Source organism: Dasypus novemcinctus, chromosome 8, assembly GCF_030445035.2.
Source record: "Dasypus novemcinctus isolate mDasNov1 chromosome 8, mDasNov1.1.hap2, whole genome shotgun sequence".
Lineage (NCBI taxonomy): Eukaryota > Metazoa > Chordata > Mammalia > Cingulata > Dasypodidae > Dasypus > Dasypus novemcinctus.
In genome coordinates this window covers 77,851,396-77,872,566 of record NC_080680.1, presented here as the reverse complement: position 1 = coordinate 77,872,566, position 21,171 = coordinate 77,851,396, and the positions used below count along the sequence as shown (strand labels likewise).

At 44.8% G+C, this 21,171-nt stretch overlaps 1 long non-coding RNA gene across 4 annotated transcripts in view; it reads right to left on the bottom strand.

The window, feature by feature from the left end:
• Positions 1-1,969: 1,969 nt before the first annotated feature.
• Positions 1,970-21,171, bottom strand: part of LOC101415847 (uncharacterized) — a 41,694-nt gene continuing 22,492 nt past the window's right edge. Inside the window, exons 4-6 of one of the 4 annotated variants that reach the window (XR_009186828.1) lie at positions 19,473-20,225; positions 9,280-9,615; positions 1,970-6,499 (exon numbers count right to left, since the gene is read on the bottom strand). This is a non-coding gene — a long non-coding RNA (uncharacterized lncRNA). Of the gene's footprint in view, positions 6,500-7,275; positions 9,616-16,478; positions 20,226-21,171 lie in introns of those variants that run through there. The other 3 variants (XR_009186829.1, XR_011649420.1, XR_009186826.2) reach the window with 3 other exon arrangements.

Sequence of the window (21,171 nt, the reverse complement as noted above, 5' to 3'; positions counted from 1 at the left end):
GGTGGGTGGTAATGATTGCACTCTGGCACTATTGGGGAAGGAAGATTCGGAGAAATTAATACCGAATGGAAATCTGGTTAACGAAATGTACCAGAGGGCTTTGTAAGGGCCCTGGAAATGCAGTGGAGGGCAATCCAGGGGTCAGTCTAAGGAGACTGGCTGGAGCTGTGGCTGAGGACTGAGCTGGGCCTAGAGCCAACGCTCACTCCATTGTTTGGTCTGCCCCCAACCCCTTTTCTGGAAATCCACCCTCCCATAACCAAACCACAAGGTGGCAGTGGAAGCTGTCATGCTTCTGCAGTATGACCCTGGCCCCTGGTCACATGATTGGTCTGAAGCCAGGAGCCCCACCCATGCTGGAGCAATCATTTTCTCCTTGGGAATTTTTAACAGAGAGAAAAGAAAGAGCTATCTTAACTTCTCTCCAGCTGATTGGTCCAATAACATGTAGCTCATAGGTGCTCCTGGCAGTCATATTATCTTCACTGTGTAGAAAGAACAAGCAGAAGCTGGTCTGATGAGAGGGAAGGAAAAATGAAGAGACTCCCAGTGAATTTTGAGTTTCTGGTTCTACTCAATTCTTGAGGCAGGCTGTAATCCATTCCCTTGCCTCTGGGAGATGTTCTGGTGTTATTATAATAATTTCCCCTTCTTGCTTAAGCTAGTGTAGGTAGATTTTTGTTATTTGCAACCCACAGAATGCTTCAGAATAGTCTGAGCTTCCTTATTGAATGCATTTACTCATTCAACAAATATTCGTGGCGCATTTATGATGTTCCAAGTACTGCAAGGTGCAGGAAATTCTGTGATGACTAGGATAGACGTGGTATCTCCCCATAGGGACTTTATACTTGGAGGTGAGATGAGAGATGAGGGTCTGAACAGACCTCGGACAAGTGCTAGACAGGTAAAGTCCAGGCTTATGAGAACAGATAATAAGGTTTAGATGACATATAAGCTAAGACCTAAAGGACTGAGCAGAAATCGGGTGCAAAGAAGTGAGAACTGAAATGTATGTAGAGGAGGGAGAACATCCCAAAGAGGGAGAACATGAGTGATGAAGCAGCACTTTTGCTGGGCTGGACCAACTGAGGCTCTGAGATTTCCCACCTAATCCCCACTTTTGGACCTTGGAAGCAGCCTAGCAAGGACCACTCCCTCTTGTCCAGACTGTTCTATCTTGTTGAAGGATTACATGTGAAAAACAAAATATTTCCAGGAAGGCCTTGGCACACTGAGCATGATATTTATATCAATCCCTCCCCCTTTCATTCATGTCCTTTTTGGCAGAGAATGCCAGCTTTATTCCTAAGAGCAATCATCTCCACCGTCCTTACTCCTATATTGGGGGGTAAAGCAATGGGCCTGTCTAATATAACTGCAGGTCCCAGACTCCTTTGCAGATGGGGATGGCTGATGAGAAGTAAGTGGAATTGATCGGGTGGGGTTTTGAGAAGGTGCTTTAAAAAGGACTAACTCAGCTGGCAAACACCCCTTTGCCCTTTCCCCCACTCTTCCTTCTTCTTCCCTAGGACATGGACGTGATGAGTGGAGCCCTAGCCATTATCTTTACCCGTGAGGTGATCTTAGGTTTAAAGTCATGTGCTAGGGATGGCAGAGCAGAAGACAGAAGATTCCAGATCCCAGAGTCCCCATACCAGTCTGGCTGCCTGCAGATAGTTTATCATGTGGGAGTAAAATAAACTCCTACCTTGTTAGGTTTCTATTCTTTTGGGTCTCTTTTACTAGCAGCTGAACAAAATTCCTCACTGATATACCGCTCATAATTAAGTTTCTCTTCACCAGTTAGGCCACAAGTCATTCATTCATTGTCATTCATTCATTCACTCACTCACTCATGCAAATACTAAGTAATGATAACTAACCCATATTCTAGAATCAGATGAGATTATGTGAGCATTGAAAGGTATTGTAAATACCAACACATTAAACACATATTAGATTGTGTCAATACTATTTTTATTAATATTATGAGTTGTTCTTACTCAAGTCCCACAATTAAGAAGTTTTTTTGTATCTACTATGTAATTTGCTGGAGGGTGGTGTGACTTACTGTTGGAAGTGTGAATTATTGAAACCCAGTTCTATTTGATGTTGTAAATTTTTAAAAAGGGGGGGAGTGGCCTAAGGCAAGTGCTTTTCAAACTTTAATATGCATAGAAAAAGACATGGGGATTTTGTTAAAATGCAGATGCAGATTCAGAAGATCTGGAGTAGGGCCTCATATTCTGCATTTCTAACAAGTTTCTAGGCGATACTGCTTGCCTTGGACCATACTTTGAAGAGCAGGGACCTAGGAAACCTTTCCAGGTGCTAGGAAAGGAAATGCTGTGAAAGCGGAAAGGTAAACTGAGAGCTGAAAGGAGAGAATTTCTGAAAATGGGGAGCAAAAAGTTTACAGGCTCTGTTTCCAAGCAGGTTAGTAATTAATAAAAGCCAGGAACTGTGCATACATTATTTCATTTGAACTTTGTTTTCAAGCTTTAGGAACTGGGTTTTGATGGAGCCTGGGAGTGGTAGGCAGAATGGGTGATGGGAAGGGTAGTAGTGGGATATTTACAAGTTTTGTTGGACACTTTTTTTTTCTTTTTTAAGATTTGTTTATTTATTTCTCTTCCCTCCCCACGACCCCGGTTGTCTGTTCTCTGTGTCCATTTGCTGCATCTTCTTTGTCCGCTTCTGTTGCCGTCAGCGGCACAGGATTCTGTGTTTATTTTCGCTGCATCATCTTTTTGCGTCAGCTTTCCGTGTGGTGCGGCACCATTCCTGGGCAGGCTGCACTTTCTTTCGCGCTGGGCGGCTCTCCTTACGGGGTGCACTCCTTGCACATGGGGCACTCCTGCGTGGCATGACACTCCTTGTGAGGATCAGCACTGTGCGTGGGCCAGCTCCACATGGGTCGAGGAGGCCTGGGGTTTGAACCGCGGACCTCCCATGTGGTAGATGGACGCCCTAACTGCTGGGCCAAGTCCTCCGGCCGCTTTTCACTTTGTAAATCCAGTCCCCTTTCTGGAGACTGCCTGGGTAGGTGGAATTGCATACCCCACAATAAAACATGTTGTTTTTTTTTAAATATATTTTTTGTTTTTAAAAAGATACTTAGATTACACAAAATGTTACACACAAAAATATAAGGGATTCTCATATACCCCACTCCGCATACCTCCCACCCTTCCCCACATTAACAACTTTTTTCATTAGTGTGGTACATTCATTGCAATTGATGAACACGTTTGGAGCACTCCACTAAGCATGGGTTATAGTTTACATTGTAGTTTATACTCTATCCCTCTCAACTCTGTAGGTTATGGCAGGATATATAATGGTCTGTATCTGTTTTTGCAATATCATTCAGGACAATTCCAAGTCCTGAAAATGCCCCACATTACACCTCTTTTTCTCTCTCCCTGCTTTCAGCGCCTTCGTGGCCACTGTCTCCACATCAATGATATAATCTCTTCCATTGCTAGAATCACAATAAGTCTATAGTAGAGTATCAGTAAATCCACTCTAGTCCATATTTTATTCCCCAATCCTGAGTCTTAAGCCATTCCTGGGTTGTGAACCCATTGTAAACAGGACCTTTGAAGATGCTATTTTTAGTTAAGGTAAGTTTCAACTGAATGAGGCTGGGCCTTAATCCTACTCCTGGAGGCTTTATGAAGAGAAAGCCACATGAAAGAGTAGGATACAAGAAGTCAAGGGAACTGGGAAGAGAAAGGAGAGGACATCGCCATGTGTAAAAACAGAGAACCACAATGATTGCTGGCTAGCCAGAGTGATGCTAAAACTGCCACTTACCAACCCCCTTCAAACTGCCACTTATCCATTTTTCAGAGTGGTTCTATGGCAGGATAGAATAGGGACCTCAGGAGGAAGGGGATAGAACACCTAATAAGCCTGGTAAGAGAAACTGAAGCACACACCCTGCAGCTTGCAGCACCCCCCCCCCCCCCCCAAAGGCTGCATTACTAGAAGGCAGCCAGCAAAGAGGAAAGGGAGGAGAAGGGCATCACCACCACCCACCGCCTAGCTTTCCGGTTACCCACACCTTATGGACAGTGACCAGAGGCTAATTACCACCAGTCAGCATGTCCTGCAGAGGTCACAGACAGCAGCCAGAAGCCAGTCGCCACAGGACAGCACCCCCACATCCCTAGGCACTTCGCACCCTTGGGTTCCTGTGCCCTAAGCCCTTGCTTATCCAGGGCAGACCCTGGAGTCCTGTACCCCTGTAAAACAGGGGACCCCGGAACTTTGCATTTCTCCCCCTGGAGAATGTCAGCCTTCATCTCTCTGAAGGTGTACTTTCTTTTCCTTACTTTAACCCTCAATACATGTTCTGCTTGTTTAACTAATTTGTGGCTTGTCCTTGAGAATTCTTTCTCATGATCAAGCCAAGAACCTAGACACCTGGACAGTCTCCAATAACAGTCCCTCCTTTACTGGTTTGTAGAAGTTTCTAGAAACTTTCATTGACACGCCTACCTCTTCATATTTATTCATAGGAGGCTTGCTGGCTGGCGAGAAAAGTTACTGCTTCTGAAGCTGGCTCTAACCGGTTCTAGTCACAGAGCATGCTAGGCCTCCATTTGAGGGCCAAGAATAATTGCAATAGAGCTTGCTCCATTTAACCCTGCCTTTCCCAAATTGGATTGGCCCAGGTCTCTCACCCCATCCTTAGCCAATCCCTTAAACTCACCTTTCCCAGGCAGTATAAAACCCCAGAGCCCATTTTGTTCAGGGGGACTGAGCTGAGGCTTGCCTCCAGTCTCCTTGCTGGCCAACCATGCAATAAACTCTTTTTTTTTCCTCAAAATCCTGGTGACTCAGTATTGGCTTCTGTGTGCCTGGGGCAAATGGACTCTCTGGGTGGTATCAATACCCACCTGGGAGGAAGCAAGCCTTCTAGCCTCTGAAACTGTGAGCCAATAAATTCCTGTGGTTAAGTCAACCCACTGTGTGATATTTGTTTAGCTGACAGGGAACTAAGACACTGCCATATTCCAGAGCAGCAGACTGTGTCCTGAGACCAGAGGGAACTCAGTTCAGGCTCTGACTGGGACCTTGCTTCCTCCCCAACATCTGAGGTTATGAGGGGCTTTAAAAACCTGACATGCCAGGCCCCAGGGAGGACTCCTCACTTCCTCCCATGATAGGATTTAAATGAGAACTCTGTGTCCACAAAGGACTGGCCACTCAGGGAGAATCCTTGGTGATACCTGCACACTGCTCCCTGGGGCTCTGGTGTCACTCTGGGCCATTGCCTTCTCCAGTTTCCCACATGTGACTCGCCTTTGTCTAGTTTTACCATTGTGGGGGAGCTGGGGAGGGTTCACTGCACAATCAATCTTTGATTGGAAAGGTCGTTTTTATCATTGGAAAGGGTGGTGATAAAGAAAGAGAGGAAGTGGTAAGTGGCTCATGTGCTCAGGGGATGATGTAAGGGATGTGAGAAGGAAGGGAGGATTCCCCAACTGAAGTCAGGGTGACAAGAAAGGGATAAGCCTTAGCTGGATCGCAGAGTAGCATTGAGGTGGAAGCAGAGAGAGAATCAGGGAGGCATACCAGGGAAGCCAGTCTGAAGCCTGAGGGTAGAAAAGGGCTAAAATGTTTCCCTGTTGAAGAAGAAACCAGAACACACATTGTGGTCTCCTCCTCTCTCCAGAAGACATACTGTGGTCTACAACGAAACTAGCTGCACAGATGAGCTGGGCCTATTGGATGCATCAGTTTTCAGGTGTGGGATCCAGCTACAGCAGCAACACTAGACTTGGGGTGGGGGAGAAGGGTAGCTGGGCAGCTCCGCACTGAAGGACACTGGGAGGCACACTAGCATGGAGCATCCACTCCGGCTGAGCCGATATCATCCTCCAGCTTCCATTCCTTCAGAGGCATCTCCTAGTCCTATGCTTCCAGTCATCCCTTGTTTCTGACATAGCAGCACCATTCCAGGAGAGTGAAGGCCAATGCCATCAGAAGGGCTGCAGTACTGAATGGTGTTGGACAACCCAGACCACCCTCACTCTTGCTGCTGTGGTCCTAGAAGGAGGGGAAAACTTGGAAAATCCTCCCTGGAGCCTACAGGCTCCTCTGTCTCCTGGGCACCATGATCTTCAGAGCTGTGTTGCTCAAAATGGTTGACAGTACTTGCAGCCTCTACTTCTTTTATTTCTGTTCTTCCAGCACACTATAGTCTAGCTTGTGCCCCATCCCCACCCCCACCCCCACTGAAACTGCTCCTGTCAAGGTCATTGTGGTAGATTGAATTACACATAATCTTAATCCATGGTCCTGTGCATGTAAACCTGTTGCAAACAGAATCTCTTGAAGATGTCATTTTAAATTAAGGTGTGACCCAACTGAATGAGGTTGGGTCTTGATCTGGATTACTAGAACCTCATAAAGGGTAAGAAACAGGAAGCCAGAGTCAAAGGAAGTCACAGGGAGGAGCCAGAAGCAGGAAGTCAGTAGGAACCTGAAAGAGAAAGGAATGGACATCGCCATGAGGTGAAGCACAGGAAAGACAACACCAGCTGCTACCCACCCCAGGAGGAAGCAAACCTTCTGACTTCCAAAAGAGTGAGACAATAAATTCCTGCATTTACGCCAACTCGCTGTGTGGCATTTGTTGTAGTGGCCTGGTAACTAAGACAGTCATCAACAGTCTGTTACCAAATCCAGAGGAACTTAGCATTTTTCTCTGCGCCATTGCCTGTTGACTATACTCTTTTTGGAAACTCTCTACTATAGGGATTCTTACCTTGGGATCCATGAGTTCTGGGATGGTTTCAGGAAGAAATAACACGCAATCCCTGAAATTGCTATGCAAAGTGTTGTGCATACATGCATTTCTCTAGGGTGGATGGTTCAGGGCATTCTTTGGATTCTCAAAGGGATCAATGACCTGTCAAAATGTTAAGAAACTATGCCTTTGAAATCTGTATTGCCTAGGATCAGGTTCAGCTGGGAGGGACAGACAACCTCAAGATGTCACTAACTTATTTGTCTTTCAGGTATACAACGTCTGGAGGTAAGCCACCAGAGCAGGAATGGTGGCCCCAGCCTGTGCAGTCCTTAGGGACTCAGGCTCTTTATAGTTCAGTGCTGACCCAACCCTAGGGTGTAATTCTCAACCTCATAGTCCAAGATGGTAGCAGCTCATGCTCCAAGCAGCATGACAGAGGGAGGAACAAAGAAGAATACAAAGGGCATGCTCCATCTGTCACTCAAAGATTCCTGAGAGCTGCCATATGACATTTCCACTTATTTATTATTGGCCCAGACTTAGGCACATGGTCACATCTATCTGCAGAAAGAATGAGAAATGAAGTTTTCTTCTAGGTAGCCATGTGCTCAGCTAAAAATTCTATTTCCTAGGATGAAGGGGAAAACAGATATTGGGGGCAGAGGAGACTATCAGCATCTGTCAGAGCTTCTGTGACACTACCAGTGGTGATTCTGTGGACTGGTTCATAAACATCTTTTCCACCTTCTTCTGGTGTTCCTTCCAGTGCATGAGAGCCAGGAAGCCACATTTCCTAAACTCCCTTGGAATAGCTGTGCCAGGTATGATTTAGGAGTTGCCAAATAAATGAAATTGCATGAGACCTTGCATGAACTTGGAAATAAGTTCAGTAGGAGGAAAGGCAGGAGGTGAGGCATCAGTTTTGCTTGTGTGGCTCATGACAGATTGATTTGATGGTGACCAGATTCTTGGTTTTGCCGTTTCCTGCAGCAGTTGTCATAGAAGGAGAGACAGGGTGATTCTGAGGGCTTGCAGTTATTCCTGGAAGGTTCGAGCTTCTCAAACTTTAATATTCATATGAATGGCCTGAAGATCCAGCTAAAATGCAGTATGATTCAGCAGGTCTGGAATGAGGTCTAAGATCCAGCATCTCTAACTAGCTGCTGGGTGGATGGTGAAGGATGGGATCTGTTTCTGCATAGCTAGGTCTTAGGGTGTCCTCAGTTCATCTATGCCTGCTCAGATGTCCCTTTCTACTTTAACTACCTGGTGATATTTTCTGATTCTCCTAATTCTGTGACTATTCATTCTTTCTTGTTCTTAAGGGAGACTCCTCCTGTTTTTGTCCCTTAAATATTGGTGTACTCCAGGACTCAAGCTTAGGGTACTACAAACTCCTCTTGGATGATCATCTCCATTCTTCTTGCTTCAATAACTACCTAAATATCTCTCAAATCCATATCTCCAACCTATTTTTTCTTTTAAGCCCAGATTCCAATAGCCACAGCCAACCAGAACTTAGTTTTATAAATAGACAGTATATGAAAAAAAGTTTCTATGGTCAAATAAGTTTGGGAAATGCTGGGCTAAACAAAATTAAATTAATTTCCTTGCTGAGGTACTTCTAGAACTATTTTTTTTTTTAAGATTTATTTTTTATTTATTTCTCTCCCCTTCCCCCCACCCCCAGTTGTCTGCTCTCTGCATCCTATGTGCTCCTCTGTGACTGCATCTATCCTTATCAGTGGCACCAGGAATCTGTGTTTCCTTTTGTTGCGTCATCTTGTGTCAGTTCTTCTTGCATGAGGCACCACCCCTGGGCAGGCTGCACCTTCTTTCGCGCTGGGTGGCTCTCCTTACTGGGCGCACTCCTTGTGCGTGGGGCTCCCCTACGTGGGGGACACCCCTGCGAGGCAGGGCACCCCTTGTGCACATCAGCACTGTGCATGGGCCAGCCCCACAGGGGTCAAGGAGGCCCGGGGTTTGAACTGCGGACCTCCCATGTGGTAGGTGGATGCCCTATCCATTGGGCCAAGTCCGCTTCCCCTTCTAGAACTATTAATGCACTATATGCATTGCACATTTCTAAGGGGGACCATGTAGTGTCCAACATTTCTTCAACTTATTTGACCTCTATATTGGACATATTAAATGTATTTCCTCAGATTTTCTCAGCCCTGTGTGTGTCCCACACCCCTGACCTTTGACTTCACCTTAACTGCTGCCACTGTAGCCAGCTGTGCAGCTCTGTGGCCAACCAGCTGCTGCCAGGAGCCTCTGGCTCCTCCAGGCATCTCTCATTGTGTCCCAGCTCTCTGCCTCACTTCCCTTTTCTATCATCCTTGAGGTTCTAGGTTCACACCTCCATTAAAAGCATCAGGACATAATCTTTGCCCCAGGCTCTATTTTCTCAGGAACCTGGGCTAGAACAATTTCCAATAGAAAACTGCCCACACTTTTTATTCCTGGAACATTAATAATCTCCTGGAACTAACGTTCCTAGAACATACTTGGGAAATGTTGTATTGATCATCTTTCCCTGTATGTCCACAGGCACTTCAGACTCAGCATGTTGAGATGGAATCAATCCTTTTCCTCTACATTTGTTCCTCTTCTAGGCCTCCCTGCCTCAGTGACTGGCACCACATTTGTTCATCACCCAAACCACCTGGGCGTCATTCTTGACTCCTCCTTCCTTTCCCTTTTCATGCAGTCTGTCACCTCTCCTCCCACCTTCCTCCTTCTCATCTAATCAAGAATTATTCATTCTTGGGTCACAGATGTAGCTCAATGGTTGAGTGCCTGCTTCCCATGTACATGGTCCTGGGTTCAATCTCTGATACTTCCTAAAAAAAAAAGAGGATTATTCATTCTTTATTAATATTATTCTGCCAGCATATATACAACATATAAACTTTTTCTCATTTTAACCACTTTCAAGTAAACAATTCATAGGCATTAATTACACTCACAATGTTGTGTTACCATCACCACCATTCATTTCTAAAACTTTCCCATCATAACAAACAGAAACTGAGCATCCAGTAAACAGCGACTCCCCATTCCCTACCCCACCCCTGTCCCTGGTAACCTGTACTCTACCTTCTGTCTCTGAATTTGCATATTTTAACTATTTCATATGAGCGAGATCATACAATATCTATCCTTTTGTGTCTGGCTTATTTCACTGAACATAATGTCTTCAAGGTTCATCTAGGGAAGCGGACGTGGCTCTATCCGTCTACCATATGGAGGGTCCAGGTTTCGATCCCCAGGGCCTCCTGACCCGTGTGGTAAGCTGGTCCGCACGCAGTGCTGCCACGCATAAGGAGTGCCGTTTCATGCAGGGTGCTCCTGTGTAGGGGTGCCCCACGCGCAAGGAGTGCACCTCACAAGGAATGTGCCCCGCAAGGAGAGCTGCCCCACATGAAAAAAGTGCAGCCCACCCAGGAGTGGTGCTGCACACACGGAGAGCTGGCACAGCAAGATGATGCAAGAAAAAAGAGATGCAGTTTCCCAGTGCTGCTGGATAATGCAAGCAGACGCATAAGGACACATAGCAAATGGACAAAGAGAACAGACAATGCGGGGTGGGGGAAGGGGAGAGAAATAAATCAAATAAATCTTAAAAAGAACAAAGATTCATCCATGCTGTCTTATGTATCAGAATTTCACTTCTTTTTGTGGCTAGGCCATATTTTGTTTTGTCTGTTCATCTATTGATAGTCACTTGGATTGCTTCTACTTTTTGGCTATTGTGAATTACGCTGCTATGAACATTTGTGTACAAAACACATACACAAAAACAGCCTGTAAGTGAGTACATGTGGCTCAAGTGGTTGAGCGCCTGCTTCCCACATGGGAGGTCCCGGGTTCAGTTCCCGGTGCCTCCTAAAAAGAAGACGAGCACATAATGAATGGACACAGAAAGCAGACAGTGAGAACAAACAATGATGGCAGGGGGGAGAAATAAATAAAACAAATCTTTAAAAACAAAAATAATTAAAAAAGAACTCAGGGGAATTGATGTAGCTTAAGTGGTTGAGTGCCGGCTTCCCGCATAGGAGGTCCTGGGCTCAACCCCTGACCCCGATACTGCAAACAAAACAAAACAAAACAAAACAGCCTGTGGTAAGCTGGATTATGTAACTAGTAAAAATAAAAAGCATGTTCTTAATCTTAATCCATTTCTGTGAGTGTGAACCTATTACAAATAAGGGCTTTGGAAGATGCTATTTTTAGTAAAAGTGTGTGGCCAACTGAATCAGGATAAGTTTTAATTTTGGAGGTTTTATAGAGAAGGCTTCAGGGAGGAATAGAAGTTGGAAGTCAATGGAACCCTCCGGAAAAGAAAGGAGAAGGCACTGTCATGTGCACTTTCATGTACAGAAAAGCCAAGGAGAAGTAGGCAGCCAGCCCCAGAATGCCACAGTTTTTGGGAGAAAGCATCACCTGGTTTTGGACTTCTTGTAACCCTAAAAATGTGAACCAATAAATTCCCAGTATTTAAGCCAATCCCTTGTATGGCATTTTTTTTAGCTGGTAGGAAACTAAGCCATAGCCCTAGTTCTCCCTCTTATGAGGCACTCACTTTTAGGGTTGGCACTTGCAGGAAACTGAGAGTGAATGTCTCCTTAAGTTTTGAGGTCTAGGCATCTTATTTGTCTCACCCTAGTCCTGGGACTGCCAGGACTTCAGCTGGGAGTCTCCTACCGACTGATGCTGGAAATAAAAATAAAATCATACCTGATATAACATAAAGCTCTGTTCAGGGGAGAAAACCAGAGTTTTATTTTACATCAAGTTTCAGAGCTGCTTTGCTCTAATTACCCTTATTTTTGTTTATAGCATAAGGCACAAGCTGGTGACCCAGGGCCAAACGTGGCTCCCAGGCCAGGCTCCCTGCCATTCCCACTTCACATTGTGTGGCTCCTGAAGGTATCTGCATAAGTGACCCTTAGTTTAGAACTTGCTGTCTCAGAACTGCCTTGAGAAGCAAGGTGTTCTCATTTCACTGATCTGATAATAGAGAATCAGAGAAAGAAAATGTGACCTGCCTAGACGAATAGGTAGAAGCAGTGGAGCCAGGGCTCCCAGCAAGTCTTTTAGCCTTTCGTCCTGGGCTTGTACCATGATGAGGCCTCCATCTCCACATCCCCAGCGCTAAAAGGCCGCAGTGGACTCTCGTGACTCTCCTCTCCTGAAGGTTTCCCCATCTCTGCTCCCTGTCTAGATTTCCAAAGTAACAAAAGTTGGCCTTCTTGGAAGTGGATGTGGCCCAAGCCATTGACCACCTCTCTACCACATGGAAGGTTCCAGATTCAGTTTCCGGTGCCTCCTAAAGAGAAGACACAGAGAGCACCAGCGAACTGACACAGAGAGCAGACAGCGAGTGCAAGCAACGAGGGGCGGAGGGGAATAAATAAATAAATCTTTAAAAAAAAGTTGGCATTCTTGAGCCTTAGACTTTTACAGGCACACTTCTGAGGAAAACCTTTGCAGATGTTACTCACAGAGAGAAAAATGTATAATCGTGTGTCGTCTGAGCCAAGGGCAGTTTGTGCTTGAGCTTGGCCAAAATACCCTTTTCCAAGAGTTCAAGAAAAAGCAGTGAATGGGACCAGATGTTGTGGAACAACCTTAATGGGGGAAGGTCTTACTTAGGGGTTGAGCCCCCTGTGAGGTCCCATAAATATAGAGATTGACTTCTTAGAAGGCAATAACTTTTAAACCTCCTTTCTGGTTGCTCTTTTGAGAATTGGATAATTGTTCTGGATCCTCTCCCTAGAAAAATTCACTTAAAAATGTAAGGGGATGGAACAAAATTGCTTGGTATTCTGAAATTTTCATCATAATTAATCTAGCTGTAGGTCTTTTAGTTTATTCTTTTTGATGCCCAGTGGACCATTTCAGTGTGAAAGCTTATGTCTTTCATCTCTAAGAAATATTCCATTATTTATTTTTTACTTTTTTCCCCCATATCCTCTGCTCTCTTTTTCTGGATTCCTATTATTACATGTAAGAGTAGAACTTCTACATTCATCCTCCATGCTTCCTAACTTTTTCTTTCATACTGCAAAAACTTCAGTTAGCAACTGCAATTCAATTCAATTCAATTCTCACTCTACCCAGAATTAGACCAGACTCCTTCGGCACCAGTTGCAAGTTTGGGGACCCAGGCCACCTGTTCTTCAGACCAATTGGCTATGAATTTGGGGGCTCCCAAAATCCACTTTGACTTAATAATTTGCTAGAATGTCTCATAGAACTCCCTGAAGTGCTTTACTTAGGCTTCTAGTTTGATTCTAGTAATAGGATACAAGTAAGAAGAAGCCAAAAAAAGAGACACGTAAGGCAAGGTGCCCAGCATCTGAGGTTATTTGGGGTTTCATTATGTAGGCATGATTGATAGAATCAATGCTGATGGGGTGGAAGTCTATCTCCAGTTCCTCTCCCAGATGTCGAGAGGTGGGGTTGACATGACCTCCCCCTAATCACATGTTTGGTCTTTCTGGTACCACCAACCCCATCCTATGACCATAGGTGTGGCTGGCCCTACCTTGCCATCTTCTTAGCATATACGAACTATCGATCTAGCCTGGTCCTGGGCCCACCATGAATAACAAAATATACTTCTATCAAAGGAAACTCCAAAGATGTAGAGGTTACACCCCTCTACCACCCCAAAGAGGCCTAATTCATTATTATATCCTTCCCTTCTCATTTGGACTATATTTTGGAAGAATTCCTGAACTTGATTTTTCAAGTCTGTTATTCACTCTTGAACCATATTTTGTTATTCAGTCATTGAATTTTTAGTTTGTGAATTGAGTTCTAAATTCCTAAAGTTTCTAATTGATACTTTTTTTTGAAACTTTTTTAAAAAAGCTTTATTTATTTACTTCCCTCCTCCCCCATTGTCTGCTCTCTGTGTCTGTTTGCTGCTTGACTTCTTTTTAGGCAGCACTGGGAACTGATCCTGGGACCTTCCGGAGTGGGAGAGAGGTGCTCAATCTCTTGCACCACCTTAGCTCCCTGGTCTGCTGTGTCCCTTATTTCCCTCCTCTGTGTCTCTTTTTGTTGCATCATCTTGCTGTGACAGCTCTCTGCTCGGGCCACCTTGCTGCGTGGACCAGCACTCCTGTGTGGGCTAGCATTGCCCATGAGCCAGCTCGCCATGCCTTCAACAAGAGGCCCTGGGAACCGAACCCTGGACTTCCCATATGGTAGATGGGAGACCAATTGCTTGTGCCACATCTGCTTCCCATTTAATTGATACTTTTAAATAGATAAACTACCCTTTCAAGCTTCTTCTGAAGATATTAATTTCACTAAATCTAAAGTCCTGTTCATTCTGCTAGTCTTCTTCACTCGGCTTCTTGAGTGTTAGATAGTGAGTTTTGATGGCCCTGTCTGATAATGTTGACTATTTTTATTTTTTTTAAGGTTTATTTTAATTTTTTTATCCTCCCCCTTGTTTGCACTTGCTGTCTGCTCTGTTTCCATTTGCTGTGTGATCTTTGTATCTGCTTGTCTTTTCTTTAGGGGGCACCAGGAACCGAACCTGGGAACTTCCATGTGGGAGAGAGACATTCAATCGCTTCAGCCACTTCAGCTCCCTGCTTTATTGTGTCTCTCATTGTGTTTTCTCTTTGTGTCTTCTTCTTCTGTCATCTTGTCTGCTTGCCATGCTAGCTTGCTGTCTTGCTTGTCTTCTCCAGGAGGTACCGAGAACTGAATCTGGGGCCTCCTGTGTGGTAGGCGGGAGCTCAATTGCTTGATCCACATCTGCTTCCCTGATAAAGTTGACTTTATGAACATGTTCAGTGATTCTAGACATTTGTTCATCTTTTCATTGTGAGTTCTTGATTTTGTTTGTTCTGTTTACTAAGCCTGCCTACAGTGATTTTATGGAAGGAAGCACATGTGCTGGTCAGGTGTATCTGTGGGGCAAGCACGTCAAGGGGAGGACTTGTCTTGTTTCGTGGGTGTGGGAATTCTCTTGTCCTCCTGGGGGTTGGTTGTTGCCCAGAGCACAGCCTTATCTAGTCCCAGAGGTTTGGCCTGGGGTAAATCTCCCTAGCAGCTGGCTTATTAGTACAAGTGCCAGAGAAAGAGAGTAGAAGATGTCTCAGATACTTCATCTGCAGTTTATCAATTAGCCAAAAATGGCCCAGGGCCCACTTCTTGTATCTAGTAAGTCTGAAATTGGAGTTCTTCCTTAACATTTCTATTTTTCCATCAGTCTTCTGGTACAAGATTTTTTTTCCTCTTAGTGTTAATCTTGTCTTTATTATCTGCCTTTGGTGTTAAATTTAGAATGGTGTTCCCTGTTCTGCCTTCCTTTGAAAACTATGAATAATCACCCATTTTCTTCTTTTACCATTTCTACGATTACATGTTTTACATTCAAATTGCTAAGCCATCTGGAATTTATTCTAATGTCAGCCATGGCTTGGGGCTCTAACTTCATTTCTTTCCTAATGGTTAGTCAGTGGTGCGTTCCATGCTTTCCATATGTGGGCTTTAATTTTTTTTTTTTTTAATGCAGCTCAACCCCCAGACTCCATAAGACCCTAGATGTTAAGAATAGAGAAGCTAGAATTATAACTCAGCCAGTTCCTCATTGCTGTTCTATTACAGTTCACTATGGGACTCTGACAATGCTCAGTTCTCCTTAGGGAAAAAGCTCCAAGCAGTGATTTAAGGCTGGCAGGGCCAAGGCAGAGAGCCCTCCAGAGAGCCCTGTCACTAGGCATGGCCTCGTGGGAAACAGTTGCTCAGCCAGGGACCCCATCCTCTACTCTTTAACGTCATTTCCCTTCTCCATCACCCCATGTCCTCACCCTCCTGATCAATCAAAGCCCGGCTCATGCTGCTCCTCTGACGCCTTTCTGGTAGGCGCAATAATTCTTCAGTGCTCCTTCTCCTGGGTCTCCACTGCACTTTGCTTGTGTCTCTAGTGTAACTGTTCGTTGACACGTCTGTCATGGACTAATCAATTAGTTGATAAATAAAGGCATGAAGGATGCGCTCTACCAAGTACAGGAAAAATAAATAAGTAAAACAACACAGGATGTGGAGCTGCTGCTGCTGCTGTGGACATGTTTATCTGATATTTGTGGAGGTCCCAGGAGTTCATGACACAAGGGTTGGCACTAGGGAGTGGCTGTGACTTTGATTAGGCTGCTCGAAGCTAAGGCGTCTTTATGCTTTTTGGCTAAAGAGATACCAGGTTCCAGAGACCCCAGGAGGAGTGAACCTTGTCTCTTTCCTCGGGGAGACAACATGGTGCATAGGAAGAATCAGGCACATCAAAATCTTCAAAGAGCACAGGGGATGTAACTGAGTTGGAGAGTGCACCTTCATCTATAAAAGAAGTGCAGTAGCACCAAATGGACACTTCCCACATGCTGAATATGTGAGAAGCTCCAAGCTCTTAACATACTTCATCTCATTTGATCCTCACAAAAACCTGGTGGTATTATCAATTCCATTTTGCAGATGAGGAAAACTGATTTTCAGAGGGGTGAAAACCACTATCCATGCAGTTCAGCAGTGCTCCAAAATGTATTCACCAAAGGCAATGAATGTCCCAGGATGACGAAAGAGGTTAAGAGGTTGTTGATGTGGGAGGAGTGGGGCGAGGGGGTGGGGGCTATATGCGGACCTCATATTTTTTTAATGTAGCATTAAAAAAATAAATAAATAAATAAATAAAGTTTATATATGCAAAAAAAATTATTGAAGTATATCATTCATACATGAACATACACAGACAATAAGTATATAGTAAAAGTTGTGGACTTACAAAGCAAACATACATATCATCATACAGGCTTCCCATATATCACCCCTCCACCAACAGCTGGTGTTGTGAAACATGTGTTACAAACTATGAAAGAGCATAATCAAAATATAACTACTAAATATAACCCATATCTTATTTGGTATATTTTTCCCCAACCCACCGGATTATTACTATCCTATATTAGTATTATATATTTGTTATAGTCACGAGAGAGCATTCTCGTATTTTTCCTGTTAACCACAGTCCATCTTCCACCACTGGATTCTCTGTTATACAGCCCCATGCCTTGTACAATCCATTCAAAGTATATACTCAGAGGCTCTCATTTTCATCACAGAGTTGGCGCTGTCATCATCTCAGTCAATTTTAGAACATTTTCATTACTCCAGGGCATGAGATGTTTTTCCTCAGGTCATGAAGAGGAAACCACAACCAGAAGCTTTAAAGGAAGGAGATAACTTCCAAGAGGAGAAAGACCCAAACTTCGGCTCTTGTGCCCTCCTTTCTACTCCGCTTCCACTTGGCACTGCTTGCTGGGCCTGAGCACAGTTTCTTCTGTCTGGAATGCCCTTCACAAGCCTTCTCCTCTGGTGAAACCTTGCCTTTAGGGCCAGCTCCAATGTCCTGCCCCTGGTGGGGGCTCTGCCCTGTCACCTTCTGCTCCCAGGGGTCCCACAGCCCTTCAGACAAGGGTCTACCCTAGCCCCAGCTTTGCACCCTGGTGTAAATTTTATTGGACCTGCCTTCCCCACCAGGCCATGCGCTCCCAGACAAGAGAGCTAGAAATCACTCTTTTCTGCATGGCCTCAGCCTAACACGGGGCCTGCCACACATACTTATTAAATAAGCAGGAAAATAGCCAACATTTTTTAGCACAATGCATCAGTCTCGGAGCTTGTCCTGTTAAGAATTTATCTCTCTGAAACCTTACCTAACGATTATGTTAAATTTGTGCAAGAACCATAAAAATGTTCATTCCTTTGACTTGTGTTTTCCACTATTTTCTTCAGGAGTCATTTTTCTCGAAAGATATTTTGCACTTTGAGAATTAACTGAGAGAATTTCTTAATTTCCAAATGATAGTTTTTTGTTTGTTTGTTTTTAAAAGATTTATTTTTATTTATTTAATTCCCCTCCCCTCCCCCAGTTGTCTGTTCTCTGTGTCCATTTGCTGCGTCTTGTTTCTTCGTCCGCTTCTGTTGTCGTCAGCGGCACGGGAAGTGTGGGCGGCGCCATTCCTGGGCAGGCTGCTCCCTCCTTCGCGCTGGGCGACTCTCCTTATGGGTGCACTCCTTGCGCGTGGGGCTCCCCTACACGGGGGACCCCCTGTGTGGCACGGCACTCCTTGCATGCATCAGCACTGTGCATGGGCCAGCTCCACACGGGTCAAGGAGGCCCGGGGCTTGAACCGCGGACCTCCCATGTGGTAGACGGACGCCCTAACCACTGGGCCAAAGTCCGTTTCCCTTGTTTGTTTAATTTTCAAATTTTCTACCACATTTTTTTAAAAAGATTTTTATTTTTATTTATTTTTCTCCCCTCCCTCCCCCCTCTGCCCAGGGTTGTCTGTTCTCTGTGCCCATTTGCTGCGTGTTCTTTGTCCGCGTCTGTTGTCAGCAGCACAGGAATCTGTGTTTCTTCTTGTTGCATCATCTTGTTGTGTCAGTTCTCCGTGTGTGCGGCACCATTCCTGGGCAGGCTGCACTTTGTTTCGCGCTGGGCAGCTCTCCTTCCGGGGCGCACTCCTTGCCCGTGGGGCCCCCCTACGCGGGGGACACCCCTGCGTGGCACAGCACTCCTTGTGCACATCAGCACTGAGCATGGGCCAGCTGCACATGGGTCAAGGAGGCCCGGGGTTTGAACCTTGGATCTCTCATGTGGTAGGCGGACGCCCTAGCCACTGGGCCAAGTCTGCTTCCCTGTTTCTTTCTTTATTGGCTTTATATGGTCATAGGTAAATGATCCATGGGCACTTACAAAGAGAGTATGTTCTAGGTTTTCAAGACAGAGTTTGATGTATTTTAATCCAAACTGCCTGACTAATTAACAAATCAATCCCTCTGTATCCTTATTTATTATGTGTCTAATTATTGATTGGTCATGAGTTAAGAGTGGTGAATTAAAAATTCCTTCTATTCGAAAAAAATTAATAAAAAATTTCCTACTATTTATGAGTTTCTGTCAACTTCTCCATGTACTTCTCCATGTATAGCCTGTGCTTTATGAATTCTGATGCTCTATTATTTGGCAAATAATTTTTTTTTTTAGGTACCAGGGCTGGGGATTGAACCCTGGACCTCATATGTGGGAAGCTGGTGCTCAACCACTGAGCAACACCAGCTCCCCTGAGTTGGTTTTTTCATTTGTTTGCTTGTTGTTTGTTTTTGTGTTTTTAGGAGACACTGGAACCAAACCTGGGACCTCCCATGTGGGAAGAAGGGGCTCAACCACGTGCGCCACATCTGCTCCCCTATTCGGCATGTAAATATTTATGACAGATCATGGTAGCTCTCAGCCTTTATCATTATAAAGTGCTTTCCTGTGTCTTGTTTACTGATTTTCTGTGAATTGAACTGTTTCTGATATTAATATTATAACCTATTTTCTTGCTGCTTGTATTTGCATGTATGGAATTAGTTTTTGTTTTCTACTTTTTCCCAGCCTTTTACTCTCCATCTTTCTGAATCACACTGTCTTAAGTGCATCTCTCTCACATAGTACTAGTTTGGTTTATTTTGTGACTCCATGAACTATTTCTAAAGAGTGAGAGTTTCTCACATGTTGGACTGCTTTATCCTGCCACCCACCGTTTACAAGCAAACCACGCCCCCCTTGCCTTCACTGCTATTATAACACTGCTTAAATTTTTAATAGGTGGAAATGGGAACTCACTGTTCTTTCATTTGCTCTTCTTGGCTTCATCAAATTCTTTTTTCCTTTCCCCCACTTTGCCTAATAGTTGAGATGGGAGAAGGAAGAAGTCAAATGAAATATCCCTCTTCAAATATCTCCAGCAAGATTAAGATGGGTGATAGGGTTTCTTATTCCTTATTCACATGGTGACCCTGCACCAATCACTTTCCAGTGGCCCCTCCTCCCAGCCCAGGAGAAACTGTCTGTGTGTTCCCTCCTGTAGTAAATAGGCAATATAATATAATGGGAAAAATAGAATCTTCTGAAGCTAGATTTAATGGATTCAAACACCAGCTCCATCTCTGCAGTTTATGAGCTGTGTGATCTATTACCCTCTCTGTGCCTCAGTTTCCTGAGGTAATAATTCCCAAGAATAATAATGATTACAATAGTAGTAGCTCCAGGGTTGTTATGTGGAAGAGTTAACACATGCAAAGAACTCAGACTCTGAAAAATGCTCCTTTTTCCACTCCAACTATTAGGTCTGGGTGGAAGGTTTTTCCTTCTTACATGAGACCCCTTCCTTAGCCATCGCATTTAGTCTAGGCCAGAGGCAGGCTTCTGATACAAGCAGAGGCGATCAGAGCCCTTTCCTGGGGTCTCTGAAATTAGGACGGTAGAAAGGAAGCCTTTAGATCATCTCTGGTGGGGAAGCTCTGAGATGTGAGACAAGGCTACCGGCAGTCCTGTTTCCAGTCCTGTGGAGGAAGCCAAGCGGTGAACGAGGCTTCTCTGTGGAGAGAAGCAGACAATAGAGATGGATGAGAGAGTCTGGCATTGTTGGAATACCTGGTTTGGGCTATACCCAAATACATCTGATGAGCCAATATATATCCAATTTCCCCTAAACAGAGTTGAGCTTCTGTCACTTGCAATCAAAAAAGAGTTTTAATACACCTTGTAAGGCACCTTAGAACTGTACAGATCGTGAAGTCTCCCAGCTGTCTGCCCACTTCTCTTTGAAAGGTCAAAGCTCTTGCAAGTACCTCCCTAACACGCATGCACGCACGCATGCGCAAAGTCATGGCAGGTCCCAGTTTTTTGGAGTGAACAGCGGTTGCTTCCTGCCTGCTCTGCCTGCACTTGCCTTTACTTCTACACACACACCCAAAGACAGCTGTGCCAATGCCCAGGCCTAAGGATCTGTGCTCTTCTTGTCCTTTTTCACTACCCTATTCAGTAACTTCACAAAGATAGAATAAGCATCTGCCAAGAATCACATCAGGTCTGGGGCCCCAGAGAGGCAGCAAATAGTCCCTGCTGTCAAGGAACCTGCAGGCTTGTGAGGCCATCAGGCTGTCAAAAGACAAGTCCAAGCGAGACAGTGGGATGAGAGTTGAACAGAGGTTTTTGCCAAGTGCTGCAAGAGCTCAGAGGAGGCTTCATCATCTGTTGCCTGGACCAGTTGTGTGACTGGTCTACCCGCCCCTGGCTTCTTTCCACCCCAGGTGCCCTGCACTATGCAGCCAGAATGTCTGCCTGAACACAGCTGCTGGAGCACCTCTCTCCCCACAGTTCCGAGTCCACATTCCTTCGCCTGGCAACTCCTATCCAGATATTGCTTCAACCTACCTTCTCATCCATATTGTCTGCTGTTTCCCAATCACAAATCTTACCCACAAGTCAAATCAGTCGACTCGCCTTCATCATATATATTCAGCACTTTCCCACTATCTTG